At 44.3% G+C, this 19,077-nt stretch overlaps 1 protein-coding gene across 3 annotated transcripts in view; it reads left to right on the top strand.

Annotated features, from left to right (window-relative positions):
* Positions 1-457: 457 nt before the first annotated feature.
* The window catches only part of LOC125012325 (protein FAM214B), a 30,347-nt gene continuing 11,727 nt past the window's right edge, over positions 458-19,077 (top strand). The window contains exons 1-2 of one of the 3 annotated variants that reach the window (XM_047592208.1): positions 458-820; positions 15,097-15,290. The gene's annotated coding sequence lies outside the window, so the exon portion shown is untranslated. Of the gene's footprint in view, positions 821-14,574; positions 14,752-15,096; positions 15,291-19,077 lie in introns of those variants that run through there. The other 2 variants (XM_047592207.1, XM_047592210.1) reach the window with 2 other exon arrangements.

The raw sequence follows: 19,077 nt of genomic DNA, 5'->3' as shown, positions 1-19,077 counted from the left end.
TCTAATCTATTCTTAGCTCGGTGACAACATGGCTATAGCTGATTCAGTAACGACGGAAGAAAAGAAGCTTGGTTGACGTGTTTATAGTTGAATAATAGGTGAATAATTTTACCGCACGCTGGTGCCACTTATGTGTAGCTGCACTCGTTTCTCTTTTATTTCATATTTCTGTTAAATATTGACGGAATAAAGTGAATTTCGAAGCTACTGGGCGGAGAGGAAAAAGCACGTGTACTGGGCGGGTCTTGAGCTAATCCACGGACCAATCACAGAGCGGAATTTTTGAATAAATCTGCATATCTTAAAGAGCCGTCATCTCTGAGTGCTGATTGGTCAAGAGAAACGGAAGCGGCCAATCGCTTAAATGACAGTCGCTCAGCTGGGCCCCCGAAGCCCCGCCCCTTTTTATATATTCGCCCAGAAAATCCCGGAAGTACATTCTGTTAAAGGGACAGGGGAGAATTTCTTTCTTCCTTTAAGCAAAGGTTGAAACAACGAAAACAGCTGCGAGCACACACACACACGCACACAAAAAAGGGAGACAGGCACAGAGAGGAAGGGACGTAGCAAAGCGAGCTATGTGGCAAGACAGAGTGGGAGGACGAGACTGAAACTGTGCGAGTAATTTTTTTTCTCCTCCCCATCGTAGCTATCGTTTACCAACGTTTAGCTTCGAATTCGTGTTTTTTTTCGTCCTGGAAACCGACAACGCAGCAGCTCGGCTCAGCAAAGAGATAATAAAAGAAAAAAGGCCAAATTCCCAGACGACAGGGACGCGTCAGCTGTGTTTCACCTTCCCCAGTCAACATTTTTCTGATAGGTGAGTAGACGCCAATATAATCAGATGTGTCAGACGTGTGACCGTGTGGATTGTGTAAAGTTTAAAGATGGCTATGAGTGTGAGCTTGAACAAAGGGTTTATTTATGTAGTGGGGAATCCGGATTGGTTTTTATTGAAGTCATGCGTATGTTTTAACAGTCTTTTGTTTTCGTTAATTGCGAATCTGAGTAAAGAATGACTGGAATCTAGCCTACGCCAGCTGATGACCTGACAGTATCTTTGCAGGGTGTAAGGGGGCGTTCCCTTGCTTTGTCTGTCTTCCGCACACCTTCTTTATGTGTGTGCTGTCTGCTCTGATCAGGGACAAAAATGATAGAAATCCCGATGCATCAATCACCGGCGTCCCTTGCGTGTCAATGCGTTTTTCTAAATATTCAATTTAGTTATAATTCACTATCACGCCCTCTTGGGATTGTGCACATATGCACTATGCAAGAAGGAGGGATCAAACCGGCTGTGGCATACATCCATGAGATTATGACTGTAGCTCAGCAAGTGGAGTGATGATGATCACTCCAAGCTTAGAGGAGAGGATAGCACTCAGTGCAGGGGATGTATTGTTCCTTTGGATTGCACTTTGGAGCTGCATTGCATCATGCGATGAGCAGAGAAATGATGCTGAGACCTTGTTCCCTTACGTGTAAAAGCCTGAAAAATGTGCAAGTCTGTTATTGCGGTGTTATTCTGCTGATCTAAAATGCAGAGCACTGCCTACCATTTTCCTGACAAGCAGTGCATGATGGCATTGACATACACAGTAGGCACACTGCATCACCCATAAAGCGCACGTGCACATGGGAAACCTAAAAGCTGTCTCGCATGCAGGCAGTGGAAGGGTTTTTGCACACACGTATTGTGATACACACTGCAGCAGCAGCAGCAGCAGCAGCAGCAAATCCATCTGCAAGTCATTTTTCTCTCTCCCTTGCTTGTCCATTTATTGCTCTGACAGCCACCCCCCACCTCTCTGTCTGGGAGAAGGTAGTGGGCTTTTGTCCTCAGCTGAGTGTGACGTCATGCAGATCTTTGCTTTAACCAACCCTGAAGGCGAGGTGCATGTTGTTCAGCAGGCCCGGGCCTGGGCTTGTCCTGTGCACAAACACTCTCTGACTTCGGTTTCCACAGAACAGAAAGGAGAAATCAAAACTGATAACATTATTTCGGCCTACTAATGACAGACTCCCACAAGCAAAAAATTAAATAAATAAGATTGAATGTATGCTTACTTCAAATGTAACTATCAAAACGTTTGTACTACCCTCTTGAGTTGGCTGGCTTAAGCAAACATTCAGTCATGAGTAGCTGTGTGTTTTCTCATGAAACAATGTGGAGCCACCAGTATCTAGTTAGACTGTTTACGGTGTGAGTGTAATACAGACAACATGATGCTAACTCGAGGCTTGTAATGCTGTAATTGCCCAGTTTCTCATGCTTATCCAGACTTACAATGTCACAGTCTTGCTCTTCCTACCTCGCCTCCATATCAGCTACAGTGTAGATGCGGTGTGTAGCATGTTTTGTCTAGTTTCTGATCATCTGTGATAATTCAAATTAAGGGACGCCGTTCATCATGTGATCTTCCAACTTGGAACAAATGAAAAATACCCTCTGTGCCGGTTATGCCTCTCTGACTGAGCGGTTATGGTCTGTGGTTACGATTTTCCCTTTTCCGCGTGTATACCTGGCTTTGTATGTGGAAAGTGGGGGTGGCCGTGAAATGCTTGAGCTGATGAATGCTTGTGTTTCTGCGGGATTTGTTGCTGGAGATTACAGATTATGTAGGTTAGAGCCAGTACTCAACACCGCTCTGGGGCTATATTGATTGATATTCGGTGGATGTGTCACTGCGTGCGTGGAAGTACGTATATTACTTCCTTAACAGGCCGATTGGAATAAGCATTTGCCTACAAAGAAGTTTGTATTTTGTAGTTTTCCATGCATGTGAATGTCAGTGTGGGCACATATTCTCAAAGGTTGTGACAATCGCAGAGATTGATGGCGGTATGCATCCTGTTTTTGATGCTTTCCACATTCCGTGCATCATCTCATGACCCCCTTAGGGAGCATCCATTGCTGGTTCGAGAGTCAATGCGGTACAAACGCAAGTCCGAGTGAATTTATCTCATTCAACATAGGGACACAAAAGAGGCCGAATGAGATGACGAACACTTCAAATAAGATGGAAAGTGAGGGGCAATGCCTGCATCATAACGACCAAAAGACAGACAGGACAAAGAAAAGACAGTTTTCATGTTCGTCTCCCTGGAAACAACCCATTTCATTAAGAAATTTAAAGTGCGTGTGAAATATGTAGTCTTACTTTATCAGCTTAAGCCCGAGCTCCTCAAATAGCACGTGCACGGCTTTGACCAGTGAGACCATCACTGTCACCTCTGGTCTTTCCATTTGTGCACACATTAACCGAACCCGGCTTCAGGCTTACCAACAAAGGTCAGGTAGTCCACTTAGCAGCCTGTCAATATGTGGAAGTAGTTAGGCCTCTTAAAAACCTTCCGTGTCCCTGCGTATGCAACTGTGTTTTCCCAACACTGTCTTCTGTGGTTAGTAGATTAACCTATTTATAGTGCAGTGGAGGAAATGCCATTGACTTCAAGGATGCTTGGAATACATGAGCATCATGAGACTTATTTTGGTGGTGGAGAAGGGGCCCTCTCACAATTAGAACCGATATTTTAACACAGAAATGAAGACTCAAAATAACGAGGTAGTCACCGGTGCAGTGTTTTAGACTTGATGCATTTGCTGGTTTAAAATTGTGTAGCGGGTGAGTCCAATTTAAGTGTCTCAAATGGGCCAGAGACTATTCAGAGGTTTGGCCGCCAGAGCGCTCCCAGCCAGAGACAAATGTCACTTTAATATGATGCTCCTGATTCATCTTGCAAATGCTATATACTGCTTGTTAGGCTTTTTAGATGCCAGAGATGGAAAGAGACAGAGCCATGAACTGTCGTGAAGCATTGATATATTGATATAATGATATAAAGCAGCTTTTCTTATTCATTCTGCCCTGTGGAAGATCCTTTAAATCATGAGAATGGGATTGTATATGTTTCTGTTTTGTGAATTTTAACGATCTTAAAGAATGATTACGTCACTCGTGTTTCAGCATGACCCCTTTTTAGAGACGACATGCAGTTTTCCGTCTTGTCAAGTTCTCTATCTTAAAGTGGAGGATTGCCAGGCGACGGTACCTCCTGCTGAATAAATCGACGTGGGTTGACGTTGCGATGCAAAGCACTGTGATAACCAGTCCTTTTGTCTCTGGCTCTGCTCAACTTTGCTAGCGATACTTGTACTCAGACCTCAGACATGTACATAATTCGTCAAGCAGAACTGCCAAACATTTGCTGTACAACTGGAAACAAACACTAAGTTGTCAGTTTATTAGGTACACTTTGCTAAAACCAGCACCTTTAATGTCACAGTACTGTAGTAAATCCTAAGTTTGTGAAGTTTATAATGTTAAATTGACACTGTATCGTCATTATGTAGCCTGTTATTTGTTGTTCTGTTGAACCTGATACTCATTCCCATATTCTAGCCTTTAAATTGTTCATTTCATTCACTATCTAATCGAAAATAGAGGAAAATCTATTATTATTCCAACATTTTGAAGTTAAACTATCACCCAGTGTTTGTTGCAACCTCAACTTAAGTGATTAGGGCTTTGAGGAGACGTTTTCGTAGCTTTCTAGCAGTTTGAGGACTCAATGATTCATTTATTATTCTGGAAAATAATTCACAGGATCGTTGGATGCAGAGTCGCAATGAAAATACACAAAGTATCCGGTGCCTGGATACTCGAAGATTAAACGGTAAATATACCGCAGCACCTAGCACCTATTGTTTGCTACATTGACTCTAGATTGATTATTGTTCTTTGTCATTGTGGTGTCATTGATGTGTAAAACGTCCTTTGTTAGCGGGCCTTGATACGTGGGTGGGGTTTCATACTTGAGCCAAATGGATAACTTGGCGTACAGAACATAATTCAGTGTAAAGTACTGAGGTCAATTTCCAGATACTAAAAGTTTACCATCAAAGATAACGTCCTGAATGTTTTTCATTTGCCCGTTAACTTCATAAAAGGGCAGTAAAGAGCGAAACAACAGCGCACTTGGTCAGGTTTCCCCAAGCATGTTGGAGAACGTGTCGTCGTTCTTTTGGCAGTCTCGTTGGTTGTGTCTCTTTGTAAATCCATCTGCTGCGATACTGCTCATTCTTCTTGTGTTCTGGGACACCAATGGTATTCCACCACGTTAAGTGCCAGGATGTTGAGTATGTAATCTAAGCCGTTCACAGTGCAGCCCTGACATCTCAGGGCCTCACCCTGAGTAAAGCTGTGCTTCTGTTTCTTGAACCCTACGGGAAAGGGTCCTGTCACAGAGACCTGTCTATCACCAGTGGCAAAACTATGGTGCTTCCAAGTTGGAAGCTAATATGGGATCTGGGAATGATCCCAGTAAATGATGTATTTTTTTTTTTTTTTTTTTTTTGTTCAGCAAATGTTTCAGCCTTAGGAAAGTCCCGCTGATGGCTCCTCTATAACTTCAGAAGGATTTACACTCCCATCACCAAAGAGGGGGGGGGGGCTAGGCCCTCATCCAGGCTCATCCATCCAACACTGGCCTGTTACAACTCCCTCTGTGCTGGTGCCCCCATGTCTACCATCAGACTCCTGTAGCTAATCCAGAATTCTGCTGCCGCCTTGTTGTTTTTCTACACACCACTTATTCATTCATCACTGTCCCTGCTGCAACTTGCATCCAGATAAAAACTTTTTTTTTTTTTTTAATGTAGTTTTAACATAAAGGTCAGTGAGACTGTTCTTTCCTGAAGCCAGGATTTTAGAATATCTCCCCAATCTGCTGCTGCAGTACAGTACATCTGAACCCTCGCTAGCACACATGTTTTCTATCATTCGCTCAAAAGCAAAGCAAATCTCCATTGAGGATCAAATCTCAAGCTCCTGCGTGGTTGTAATGCATTTAACGTCGCCTTAACAAAACACATCAATGTTAAGTAGTACGGCTTCTATACATTTTAATGGGTAGATGATGGATGGCAGATATATCTCTGTGCATTATATAGGTCAACGCAGAGCTTATCAAGCTAAAACACGTTCACTCTCTGCTCATTTTTGTCCATTGCTCTCCTATATGTTGTCATTTGTCTTCAAAGCCCTGCATCTCTCCGTGCTGCTTACATTCTCTCCATGTTAACGTTGGTTTATGTATGACAGGCCCGGGCTCTTTCCATGCGTCGTTTGTCACCTAAATTGACTTTTATACAGATTGAATGTTTAATGGTTAGATTAGAAAACGAGAGTGATGATCTTCGGGTCCAAAATGTGCAGTACGGGTGCTTTCACACAGAGAGCGTTTTTCCCCTCCAGCTGCTTCATTCAGGCTGGTGAGAAGACACCAATTGCGCTCTGTTCTGGTAGAATTGAAACGAGCTAAGCCTGGTTTGAGAGGGTGGTCTCGGCACAGTTGGGCCGAAACGACTTCCTTATAATAATATAACCAAGTAGTTTACCTGATGCATCTTTGGGAGCATGCGTAACTGGAGGACGTGTCTGCCAGCAGCAGTGGGTCTTCTCATCATGCATAGATTTACAGAACCAAGGTTAAATTCATTATAACAGTATTGCATCAGTTACAATTTTGAACAAAATACAGATGTGAAAGCATTGCCTATGCCTTTTTTTGTGTTGGAGTTTGCAGTTTGTATTCGTGGAAGTATGTTGGTCTTGAAAGCATTAGTACATTTTGCATCATTCCAAGTAGTTATTAAGCTGCGGCAGCCAAAACCTGTCTCGATAAGCACAGGGCTGTACATGTGCATTTCTTTGGTATGATGGCCTAAAGAGTAATGCGGTGCCCTGAAGCATTTCTTTTTATTGTTAAGGAATATCTGTGCCTTTACTTGTACGCTTAATTTGGCGGTGCATTTAAGTATTGTAGTGTAGATGTTTTGTATGCGCGCCTGGCTCGTGCTTTTCATCAGAGGCAGGGAAGGGAAGCTGTTTTGAGAAGTTTTACTTCTTGGCGGGATCCCATTAGTTTGTGGCTTGATATTACACCAAGGAAAAGCAATCACCAGTTGGGATGAAGTGAGAGAGAAAAAGGGAGAAGGAGAGTGACAGTTTTTGTGAGGGAGAAGAGCGAGTGAATGCCGTGAAGCAAAGGTCCACCTCGTCAGGTCACCCCTACTGTATAGTTTAACGTCATCAACATGTACACTCAACAGTTGGTATTATTTTTAGGGTCGATTAATCCTATATGTTATCCTCAAGGATATCAGTTAGCACGCAGTCAGCTCCAGGGCTGTTTTAAGACACTCTGGGGACCCCATTAGGGAGACTCCCAACGTGTCGTCATTGTAGTGTCTAAGTGGGTTTCACCATCTAGCTACTAGCAAGCAGCCGCTACAAGGGGGCCCCATTAGTGTCTATAAGGCTTCCATCATTGTCGTTGATATGGACCAATATCAGCCAATTCTAGGGGCCCCCTTCCAGTTTGGGGGGCCTAGCCGTTTGCCTAGTTTAGCCTGTTCCACTTACAGTGAACCTGGTCAGTGCTTCACAAATAGCTAACCTGTTGAGGAACAAAACAGCCCCAACGGAAATTATTTAGAAGAGATGTCAAGGGGTGCATTATGCGATTAGTGATTCACATAGTGATCTCAGGGAAATCATTATGAATGAACTGGCTGATTGTTATTCTTTGAAGACAACGATGGCTACGGGAGTTGAGGTGATGGACTGAATATCCAGTAGCAGTTTTTAGACAGAGCAGTGAAATATATGGTATTTAAATTATGTATTTCTGAAGATGAGTTACAATAACTTTGTATTTCCTTAACATCAACATCATCATTAAGTCAATAAATAAATATTTAAACTGATGTGGTCAACTCGTGGCATAGCTGTGCCTTTTCCCCAAGTCCCCTACGCCTCCTCTGGGTGCACTTTGATGCATTTGGAAGACAAAGACATGTCTTAAGTAGGTCGGTTATACCCTTAAAATTGCAGCCCCATTTGCTGCTGCTTTGGACGATTGCAAAAAATGAAAGTCTCTTTCATCAAGCAGATGGGTTTTTGTGATTTTCACACGAAGAAATAGTAAGTAGTGTATGTTGGATAGCATAACTAATTTGGGTTTTTTTGGATTTGTATGCTTTGTTAGTGTAAAACACAGCCATGTGTTGGCTTGTAAACACACACACAGTGAAGCTACTCTTACCGTGTGAAAGCTGTTCATTATTGACTGTTGCTTAACAACCACAAGTGTATGTGTGTGTGCGCGCGTGTGCGTTTGTGTGTGTTGGATTGATCTCAGGATTAACCCTAGCCAGACCTCTCACTGCCTTTTACTCTGGAGCCCCAACCCACACCCCCCACGCCCCGGAGCGAAACGGATGTGCTTGTGTGTCTACGAGCGTGCACTTTTGCAATTTAACGTCACTGTAAATATGTCGTTTTGCTGCGGACCACACACCTTCGACATATGTGGGCGTGGGTTAGCTCTAACCGCTATCGTGCTGTAATCTCCTTCAACCGTCCACTTTGGCTGGTTAATCTACTTCACCGTCCACTTTGGCTCGTAACCAGTCCTCAGCTCAGATTGGCCGGTTAAACAGTGACAGGATGCGGGTCAGGTATTAATGAGCTCCATAGCAAAGGAAGTGCGTTTTTTATTTATTTATTTATTTATTTATTTTCCGTATCCTTTCACAAGCCAGATGGCAGGCTGCACCACATTCAACCCGCTACCAGTCAGAGTGGTGCAACACTATCACGCTGTGTGAGTTTCCCAAGCGTGAAAGGAGGGAGAAGAAGAAAGGAATTGATTTAAACTGAAGGAAGACGGACAGGAAGGAAAAAAAAAAAAAGTAGGAAAAAGAAAGCAACCCAAAGGCCATGAGAAGGGAGAAGAGGAAGAAGCAGATAGAAAAAGTGAGGCGATAGGTGACGAGGCTGGCAGCTGAATTCGGTGTGAGGGATTGAGGACCAAGAGGAAAAAGAGGTGAAGTGAAGGAGAGCTTTATTTCCTGTCTTCCATGAATAGGCAACATATTTCTCTGGAACATTCCATCCTCTGAGCTGGCCCGGCTTGTCACCGAGACTCAGGGTGCCACACTACTCCCCATCTCTGAAGTTTTTATTTTATTTTCTTTCTTCTGAACTCCACGTCTTTTGCTGCTCACTCGTCTCCCTCTCTTCTTTTCACCTCTCGCCAAATGTGAGCTCACTGTTAATAGTTTTATCTTAAGAAGAAGGATCAGGTACCAGAAAAGGAAACATACTGTTTGATATTGTTGTTGGGAGACGTGTGTCACTGAGTAAATGTGTACACGGTCAAAAGTTTTAGAATACTCCAATATTTCTTTTTTTTTATTATTGAAATGCATCACAAACCAGCTCCATTTGGTTAAAGTCTAGAGACTGGGTCGTCCACTCCATGTTTTCAAGCTTTCCATGAGGTAGTTGTAGTTTACCTGGGTCATTATCTCTCCCTGACCAAATATACCAGAGGATACTGATGCTGTTGTAAAACGTTTGACAGGTAGTGTATGTTGGAAGTGGATTGATCTTGTTGATGAGAAGCCTGAACTAGATTAGAGCCAACTTTCTTTAACTATGCTTGGAAGTATATTTAGTCACAGTCACAGCTCACTGTGAGATACACAAAAGAAAAATCTTCCACGTTTCGCAGAATCGTATCATCTCAAAGTGCCTCTGCATATTGGATTACTGAACAGCGGAAATGACTGCAAAGAATGAAATGTTATTTAGTGAATGATTTATTTGGACATTACGGTTATAAAAAAGTCCATTTCTCGCTATTTAATATCGTATACACTCATGTGACTAATGTGACAAACATTAGGTACACTGTTGAAAATCTAATATAGCGGTCCTGCACTAACTCCTTCTTCATGACTGCTGTAATGTTCGGTTTATGTCGAAGGGTTTTGCTTCAGCTGTGCCGTCATTTTGCAGGATGCAGTTTATGGTGCCGTTAAAGGGATACGCCACCCCTACGTGAAATTTAGTCACTCGCCATATTCCCCAGAGCATTTTTAAATCAGTCCTAATCCGGCAGTGTAGCTGTTAGCTTTAGCTTAGCATAGGCGCTATTTCTTCTTGTGAGGTGTACATTTGCATCGAGTATAAGTGTCAATGCAGTTAACACAAAGGAATTGTCTAGGGCAGATATAGACCTGGGACTATATCTGACTTTAAGCTCTGCAGCCAGGCACAAAGACACCACGCAGCATCTGAAAACCCCCAACTTCCATCCACACACGGGCGTGACTGTTTTTTTCAGGTGCTGCGTGGTGTCTTTTTAGGACAATGCCTGGACTGATTTAAAACCACTTTTTCTCACTTATCCATCTCTGGGGAATACAGTGAGTGGCTAAACTTCACATAGGGGCGGTGTATCCCTTCAAACTGGATTGAATTAAACACTACAGCGCTTCTGTTATTTAGCCTGGGAGGTTGTTGAAATAAGAGAACAACCTTTGTTGAAGAAAAGGTAAGTGCAGGACTGTTATCTTAGATTGCGTTCAGTTTTCCCTGGTGTTCGGAATGAATTGGCAGCAAAGTGAGTGTGTATGTGTCTACAGGCCAGGCAGACTAGCCCTTAATTTGAGTAGGTTTCTGTTAATGTAGAAATAACTATATGGAAAATAACACTTTTTTTCCACAATGTCTGCACTCTACAGTAAATCCTTTACTTCCTGTATGAGCCTGTAGTATTTTCCCCCAGCAGTTGTCTCATTGCATTTAGTCCGGCCTGGTTCTAACACATTTGGCTGAATATGAGCATAATGTATGCGCCTCAATACCTCTGAATTCATCCCGCTGCGTCTGTCTCTCTGTCTGTCGGTAAACAATCATGCCACTTGACATTTACTGTCACTTAATCCTGAATTAAGTATAAAAATGTACGACCACGGTGCATTAATTGGGTAAATACATCTTATAAGTTTGCTTAACTGGCTAAGTTAAACAAACAACATTTTATTTAATTACCCCCCAGTGCAGAAAAGTTAAGTCCTTATGCTTAAATCTGCACACCTCCTTTCACCTTGGTGAGTTTATTTGTTAACACACAGCTACTGGTCAAACACCGAGAGTGTGTTCAGCTCACCAGATCATTACAGCGCTCCAGAAACGTAAACGTCCAGAAATCAGTCTGCGTGCGGGGGGGAAAAATAAGACGCTCAAACTGGCTGTTCTGATGGCGACGATGATAAAGTTTGTGTGTGGGATTATGTTTGTTGGGATTATAGCACTCAAACTGGCAGGTAAGCGTCTTATTCTAAAGTGCTGTCCGGTCGCCAGAAGAGGAGAGACGGTGGAACGCGCAGGACACAGTGGCCTTGAGAGAAATACGGGCTGAAGCTAAAATAGAGAGCTGACACATAATGATATGTCCAAATAGAAATGAAATGCAGAATAAAGCAGTCTAATTGTAATACACAACGCAAAGATAACTGGTTTATAGTGAAAAGTGGCTTGAAGCACAGTCAAAGGTGCAAGTAACCATCAGACGTCCCACAATATTTTGCTACATACAAATTCGCTCAGAAGTAAAACCAGAGACGTTACGTCACAAAATTCAAATGGGCTTGAATCAGCAACACCCCGCTGTCTGTAAACTCCCTTCAAACAGTAGCTGTGATAATTCCCTCTTGCTCATTGTCTGATGTGCACCTCTTAAACACGCTGGAAATGACACACAAACACGCTTGTGTACACGACAACAGAAAGCACATGGGGGCCCCTCGCCTCTTTAAACACGCTCAGCAATGTCGCCCAATGCTCAACAGACGCCCTCCCCTCTTCGCACATGCAGATCAAATACACTCACTTTCCTTTCCCACCCTTCCTCCACCTCCTCTCATCCACTCCTCCTTTTGTTCAGTCCCTCCCGGAGCAAAGAGAGTGACTCAGACCTTGTTTTTTCGATTTATAAAACTTGTCATCTAAAGCTGTGACTAACAGATTTTGAGCTGGTAAGGTCACTTTTATATATTTCTGAGGATGTGGCTGTTTGGGAGCGGATGGGTGAACTCCCACCAATGCGCAGCTGGTGTCACTTTGAGGGGCCTAGGAAAACAAGAGGCATGTGCGAGGCGGCGTTTGACACGCCAAGGGTCGCAACGTTGTCATATAGCCATCAAAACAAACACTGCCATGCGCTCGGGTCGGGATTGCATCAGTGTTTGAAGGAATGCGAGTCAGTGGGTGTTTTCAATGCATCGCTCTCTTCAGCTGCACTCAGAGTGCCCTTGAAGGGGGGCCGGTCTCCGGCGGCAGGACACTCCCCTTTCTCCAAATATGGAAGGCAGAGTGGGCTCTTAAAGGGATGGGAGGGTGCAAGCTATGTGTGTGTGTGTGTGTGTTAGGGTATGCCGATACACAAGATCCCGAAACAGAGTGCTGCTTACAAGCTTTTCTGTCAGAAGCGGAGCCCGTTAACAACAGAAACATTGCCTCGTTTCTGTCCCCGTCTGTCGGGTCGTCTCGCTCCGTCTCCCTCGGTTCCTCCTCCACCTCGCCCCTCCCCTGTCTCCCCTATCCCCACATCTCTATATTTGGAGGTGCGTGGCTGAAGACGTGTCTTGTTTTTCAAACCCTTCTCTTTGCTCCTTTATAGTGTTCACACACACACACGCACACACACTCACACAAAAACTAATGTCATGTCGTTGCATGCACCAGCGCTCACTGCACCGAGTGTAATTAGTACGTGTTGAGCTGAGACAATTAGTCATTGAATCAGTTAGTCGATGGCAGAAAATTAACTGTCGATCAATCACACAAGACAATTAAAAACAAAATACGGCTTAAAACACTCCCTGTTAAATGTTAGGCTTCATACTTGTCCATATAAACAAATCACAGTTCTTCATGGTGAATTAATGGTAAAATTTTACAGGCAATGAGCACAACAGATGAATTAACACTATGTACTGGTAAAGATTTGACATGAAAGCCTGTATCTAGCAGCATTTAGTCTGGTGGCTCTACTTGAAATAACGCATGCCCCAACCAGCCACAACATTAAAACCACTGACAAGAGAAGTAAATAACATTAATCACCCTGTGACAATTCAGTTTTCTGCTGGTGTTTGGACCTGTCTTTCCATGTGAATGCTACTTAGACCCAGACCTAGAAAAGACCAGGCACCCCGTCCCCATAGCAATGACACTCCCTGATGACAGCTGCCACCCCCCAGCAGCCTGACACACACACACAAACACAAAACACTTTAGGAACAACTCAAAAAACATGAAGAACAGGACAAGGTGTTGACCTGGCCCGATCAAGTATCTATGGCATGATTCACAGAGGTCCCTCCCCTCAGCCTCAACATCCTGTTTCCAGACGCCACAGGACGCCCTCAGAAGGCCCATGTCCATTCTCCCGTGAGCCACAACACTAAGGGAGACCTACACAACGTTAGGAAGGTGGTCATAATGTTATGCTGTAACGGTGTATAAGCGCGTTGCCGTCTGTTTTGAAATGGTTACGCATCAATAATTTGCACGTGAACTTTACCATCTCCAACACATAATATAGAAGCACGGCAGCAACCGGCGAGAATAAACTCTCCATCCTATTTTGGAAACAGACGCAGGGTGCCGCAGATGGCAGCTGAGCAGGAGTCAGACAAAGATCAGGACACGTGGAAAGACACTGACAGACACTGACTGACACATAAAGAGACGGGAGCCGTCAAAAGGTTTGTCTCGCACGTCTCTGATATATAAAAAAAATATATCAGGCCGGGTGGATGTGTGTGTCTCCAGCGAGAGGTCGGGTCAGACGGCGGCGTCTCGGTGTGTGTTCTTGACAGCTCCAAGTATGTTTTGTGTAAAGGGCTTCACCTCGCGCAATCTCCACCCACTGTATATCTGTGTGACACGTTTGTTTGGCCTGTGTGTACTTTAACCACACCAGCCTGTTTGAAAAAGTTCTTGCGTAGCCAACATGCTGTTCCTTATTAGCTCACAGATGCCGAAATGCTCATGTGTAACGCACACACACACACACGCACACACACACACACACACACATGCACAGCTGAGGCCTGCTCCTGGTACTCAACTGATAAACTTTTTAACATGCGCCTCGTTCTCTATCTGCACCCCAGCCACAGATAAGCCTCCTGCTTTTGTGCCCGTGCAGGCTACGCATGTGCCGTCTGCATTTCATGCTACACGCAACAGCCTCACGTCGTGTGTGTGTGTGTGTGAGAGAGAGAGAGAGAATAAGACGGCAAAGAAAGGGGGGGAGGGTGAGCTGCATCGACGTTTGCATCCTCATTCTCTGAGGCCTTAGCTCCTTTTTATTAAATGTTGTTCTTAAACTAATGCCGGTGCAAAAGAGAAACCGCGCATTTGGCCGGCGCACTGTGGGAAGAGATTACAAGTCAAACACTGCACACAAAGCACGCATAACGCACACACTTTGGAGAAAGTGATCTTTTATATCGGTGTGTACTTCTGCAGAACAGGCCAAGCAGGAGCAGGTGGGCGGGACTTTGGGTCCCTGCGCCTCCTCCCATACCTTCCCTCCCTCCCTTTTACTCCTTCCCCCCGGCCAATCAGGACCGGAGCCACTACAGCTGACCCCCCTTTTCTCTAGCCAATCAGCCGATCTCTTTCCCCTTGTATGCCTTCACTGCTGAGTGAGCAAAGCACGCCTCGCTCTATCAGCTGAGAGGAAACCGACAGAAAGAAAATACACAGCGAGTGCGAGAGAGAGAGAAGCTTTGGATAGCGAGGAAGCGTTGAAAGGAGGGGCCTGCGAGTAGATAGAGGAAGAGGCGAGAGGGTGAGGAAGAGGAGGAATGGGAGGAGAGAGGTAACTATAACATGTGAAGCTTTTGTAATCAGGATACTTTGGAGGTGTACGAACGGGAAGAAAGGGGAAAGGGAAAGGAGGAGGAGGAGGGGGGTGGCTTTTGAAAGAGGAAAGGACAGGGAGGGAACGAGCGAGACAAATAGGGAGCTGAGAGCTGTTGATGGGTTTTTGATTTGTGTGACTGAGGGTGGAGAGAGGTAGACAGGAAGAAAACAAGATACAGAAAGGCAGCGTTGGACTGGTGCAGGGCATTGGACATCCTGACAAAGAAGAAGAGGGGGGGGGGAGAAGAGACAGAACAACTTGACTCGTCTCACTGTGTGTTTCTCAACGCCACCTATGCAGGAGGAAGGAAGTAGAGAGAGTCTACCAACCGGGGAGTCGAGACCGAGAAGGCAGCCTGACCCAGCGGAAAGAGAAACACAGAGGAGGGCAGAAAGAAGAGGCAGCAGTCGCCCATTCAGCCAGCAGACGAAATAGAGGAAGGAAGGAGAGTGACAGAGCGAGGCAGCGAGATAAACCCCATCTTTTTCGAGAGGGTGAGTGTGATGAGTTCCCCTGCTGTCAAGTGCACCGACGTCGCCCCCCGAGTCGATCGCTGTCAGATTGTCAGCAGGGTTCAGATGTCTCCTAAAATGGCCACATGAGAGGCAGACAGACAGACAGACAGACAGACAGACAGATAGGCAGGCAAACATACATACAGACAGAGGGAGGGAGGGAGAGGGACAGAAAGGGACCCTGTGTCAAACAGCATTCTCAGCAACTATGTGCCTGAGCCAGCTTAGTTTAGACTGCTGTAACTCCCCAGCAGAGCACTGTGTGTGTGTGCATGTGAGGTGACGGTGGTTTATCGGTTTTCAATCAACTTTACCTCTCTCTTTCAGTCACTCTCTTTCTTTCTTCTTTCTTTCTTCCTTCGCCACTTCCTGCCTTCCGTTTGTTCGACACTTAGAAAACACACTCGCAGACAACAGTCAGCTGTCACTTAATCCCCTTGTGGACCGGGGCTCCTGTAATCTAATCAACAGCTGATTGTTTGCAGGATCACCCAGAAACTTTTTTTTTTGTGTTTGAGAATGTGCGCATGAGTATGTGTGTGTTTATCAGCCTCCAGGCACAGTGCAGGGCTGGGAGTAGCTCGGGCGGGGATCAGCTACAACTTGATGAGACAATCGGGGCATTTGGGAGGCGTCGAGCTTTAATGCTGATGCTATCATGCATCTCTGTCGTAGGCTATTCATAAAGAGCAGAGTGGCTGCTCCGAGGAAAGAAGAGCGCGGCCGAGCAGCTACAAGATATGCGTGTCACAAGAGAGGCTTTGAAGATGTCGGCTTATGTCAGTGATCAAAAATATATTCATAATTGGGTTCATTAGTGGTTGTTCCCGACCTTTTTCCCTTATTAGCTGATAGAAGTGACTTTGATGGCAAAACGCCGGCTTAGATGATGCCTTCACAAAAACTCAGAAGTTTCAGACTTCCAAAATCATCGCAGGTTGGGAGCCACTGGTCTACGCTGCTGTCTGTCACATTTTCTAAGAAGTGCATTTAACTAATGTTGCATTTTGTGCCTTTTGGCTAGAAAACACAAACTCTGCTGAACTGTATTGTTGGATTAATGTGGCATTGCACATTGTTTTCACTGAAAGCTTCCTTCTTCCTCTGCAACCAAACCCATTTTTAATTTTCTGAAAGGGGAAAGCTGTCAAACGTTTGCCCTCGATGCTCCCAAGTTGAAGTTTCTGATTCAGATTTTTCACCGAACTCACTTCTCACTTGGTCACATTCCTCACAATTAACTATTGTACAATGATGGTGACTCGAATCTGCTTCGTGAGAAGCTGCTTTGTGGCGTTTTTTTGGCGTTTGTGATGAATATACACAGGTCAAATGTCAGGCCGCTTTCCGAGGATAGGTGCTGGCTGTGAACTTTGCCCCGGTGCCACACATTTTACCGAGAGCTGGTTTCTCCAGCGTACGCCCTCATGACGCATTCCTGAATATGTTTTGCGAACAAGTGTGTTTTATTCTACCCATGTGCATCTGAAAAGTGTGCTTCCGCAGATGTTTTTCTTTTGCATACAAATCCTCCAGTTTCCACTCAACTTGCTGATCAGTTGCCTCGGCCTCATAATCTCTCATAAAGCTCAAAGAAAGTGTATGTGTGAGTCATTTGTATGCAGATCAAGTGACTCTTTGTCTCACTGTCGGCCTTTTACCACCTTTTCCTAACACCGCCTCCCTTGTGATGATGAAGTTAAATGCCTCTGGGCCTCCTGATGCACCGTAAGTCATCTGACCCTAGATGGCCTTTGACCTCGTGACCACAGTCTTCCTTTGCCTAAAATATGCTCACACACTGACACACAACAGTACTTATGTGCAGACCGCAGCTAGATATCCATCTTGAAGGCTTCTTCTGAACTCTGTGTTTTAGCTCCACAACAGGCGAGCACCACGTACCTTGTCATTATAAGATTGTAAATAAGAGCAGGGGTGCTGCCAGGAATTTTGGGCCCCATGAAGCCCCCCACCCCACCCCACCAAATAAAATTACCTTAACATTAAAGACAGTTAATTATATATAAACTGTCCACCTAAAATAAATTAAGATAACCTTTAAAACCTAGCTCCACACATTGAAACAAGAGACTAAATTGATCAAGGTTTTGAGGTTTGAAACATGGTCATAGCAAAGTAACAGAACCAGCCACCAAATTAAAAGGTGGCAGTTTTACTAAAATAACAGCTCAACAAGTTAGCCATGCTATTTGATAGCCATCGCTGGCCCTTGCTCGGCCCAAATCCCCAAGAGCCCAGCGTCGAGCCTTCTTGTCTAGTCCAGCTTTCTGTTCAACTGACTTTCAATGGACAACATGGCAAAGCCCGTCCTGCCACATTGTGAACCTCGTATCATTTTTTTTTTATCTTTTAGATTACTGGAAGCTCTCTCCCCTCCACAGATAGTCACAGGCAATAAACAAAATATGCGTAAAGCAATGCAGACGTCTCCAAAAATTCTTTGCAGCTGCCTCTTGTTTATGGCGTTCGGGAAACCAAGAGGGGACAAGTTAGGAAGACAAGTTGTCTCTCCTCCCTCTCTCTCTTTCTCCCTTTCCTTTTTATAAAAAACCCTTTTTCTTTTGCTACCGGGCAACATTGCGACTGCACTGCTGCCTGCTCCACCGATGCCCTAAAACAGGACCAAACCATTTCACGCAGAACCATGGAGGTGGTTGGTCAATATTATTTACCTTTAGATTGACAAAATCATGAGAAAACAATTATTTTACTAATATATTTTATAATTATATATATTTTTTATGATGGTGGTTTAACATCTATTTTTTTTTACCCCATCTTTCGGGGCCCCTGTCAGTCACAGGCCCTTGGAAGTGTCCTAGCTTTTCTACCTTATAAGGCACCACTGAATAAGAGCATTTTTTAAAATATTTTTGATGTTGTTTTGTTGTGAAGTCCTTGCAGCTTTAGTACAGGACATCTAGTAATAGCCAGGTCGGGTTTTATACTGCAAACAGAATCTTATGTAATAATGCCTGCTAATGATCTACCCCATTTGTTCTCCTAAAATGATTTCTATTGGAAAATCTTTTGCAGTTGTTTGGTTATTGGCTAATTTCATTTACAGTTTTTTTTGTATGCATCGTTCAGCTCGCTCTCCTTTTTGGTCCAGATGTAGAGCTGGACCAAGGAAAACTGGAGTTTTTTTTTTTAATGCAGTTTGTCTTGGTGCATGTCCAAATACAATTCATATTTTGTTTATTTTCATTCTTAATGCAGTCCTTAATTCTCATTACAATGCTTGTTATTGTTTCCACTGGTCTATTTTGAAAAGAAGGATTTTCTTTTTAAATGACGTACGCAGCGGGTTGCCATTTTATACATCTTAATTGTCCGGCCATGTCTCAGAACACGTGCAGGTTTATGCACCGTAGTCATGAACGACTCTTGCTTTAGCCCTGACATTGGGGGGGTTCTGTGTGTTCCCACTCTATTTATACTTTCCTCAAGGTCTTTGGCTGTGCTGTAGTTTCTCTCTGTTCCCCTCGTCCTCGGTCTCCTCTCTTTCTCCGTCCCCGTCTGGCTGTTGGTTCCTGTCATGTTTTTTCTTTTTTTTTTCCTCATTCCGTTTCATGTCATCTCTTTGCTTCTAATCTCAGTCTGTGTCTTGATCGTGTGCCGGCCCATTTTCAGCAGCGCTGCAGATGTTATGTTTAAGCTGTGCCAGGCTTGCCAATGATATGTAAACTTGTCATTACTTAACGTCAGTAATAATAACGTTCCGGCAGTGTAATGTGAGAAT

The sequence above is a fragment of the Mugil cephalus genome, chromosome 8 (assembly GCF_022458985.1).
Source record: "Mugil cephalus isolate CIBA_MC_2020 chromosome 8, CIBA_Mcephalus_1.1, whole genome shotgun sequence".
In the NCBI taxonomy this organism is placed as follows: Eukaryota; Metazoa; Chordata; class Actinopteri; order Mugiliformes; family Mugilidae; genus Mugil; species Mugil cephalus.
This window is presented reverse-complemented; position numbering and strand designations above follow the sequence as displayed.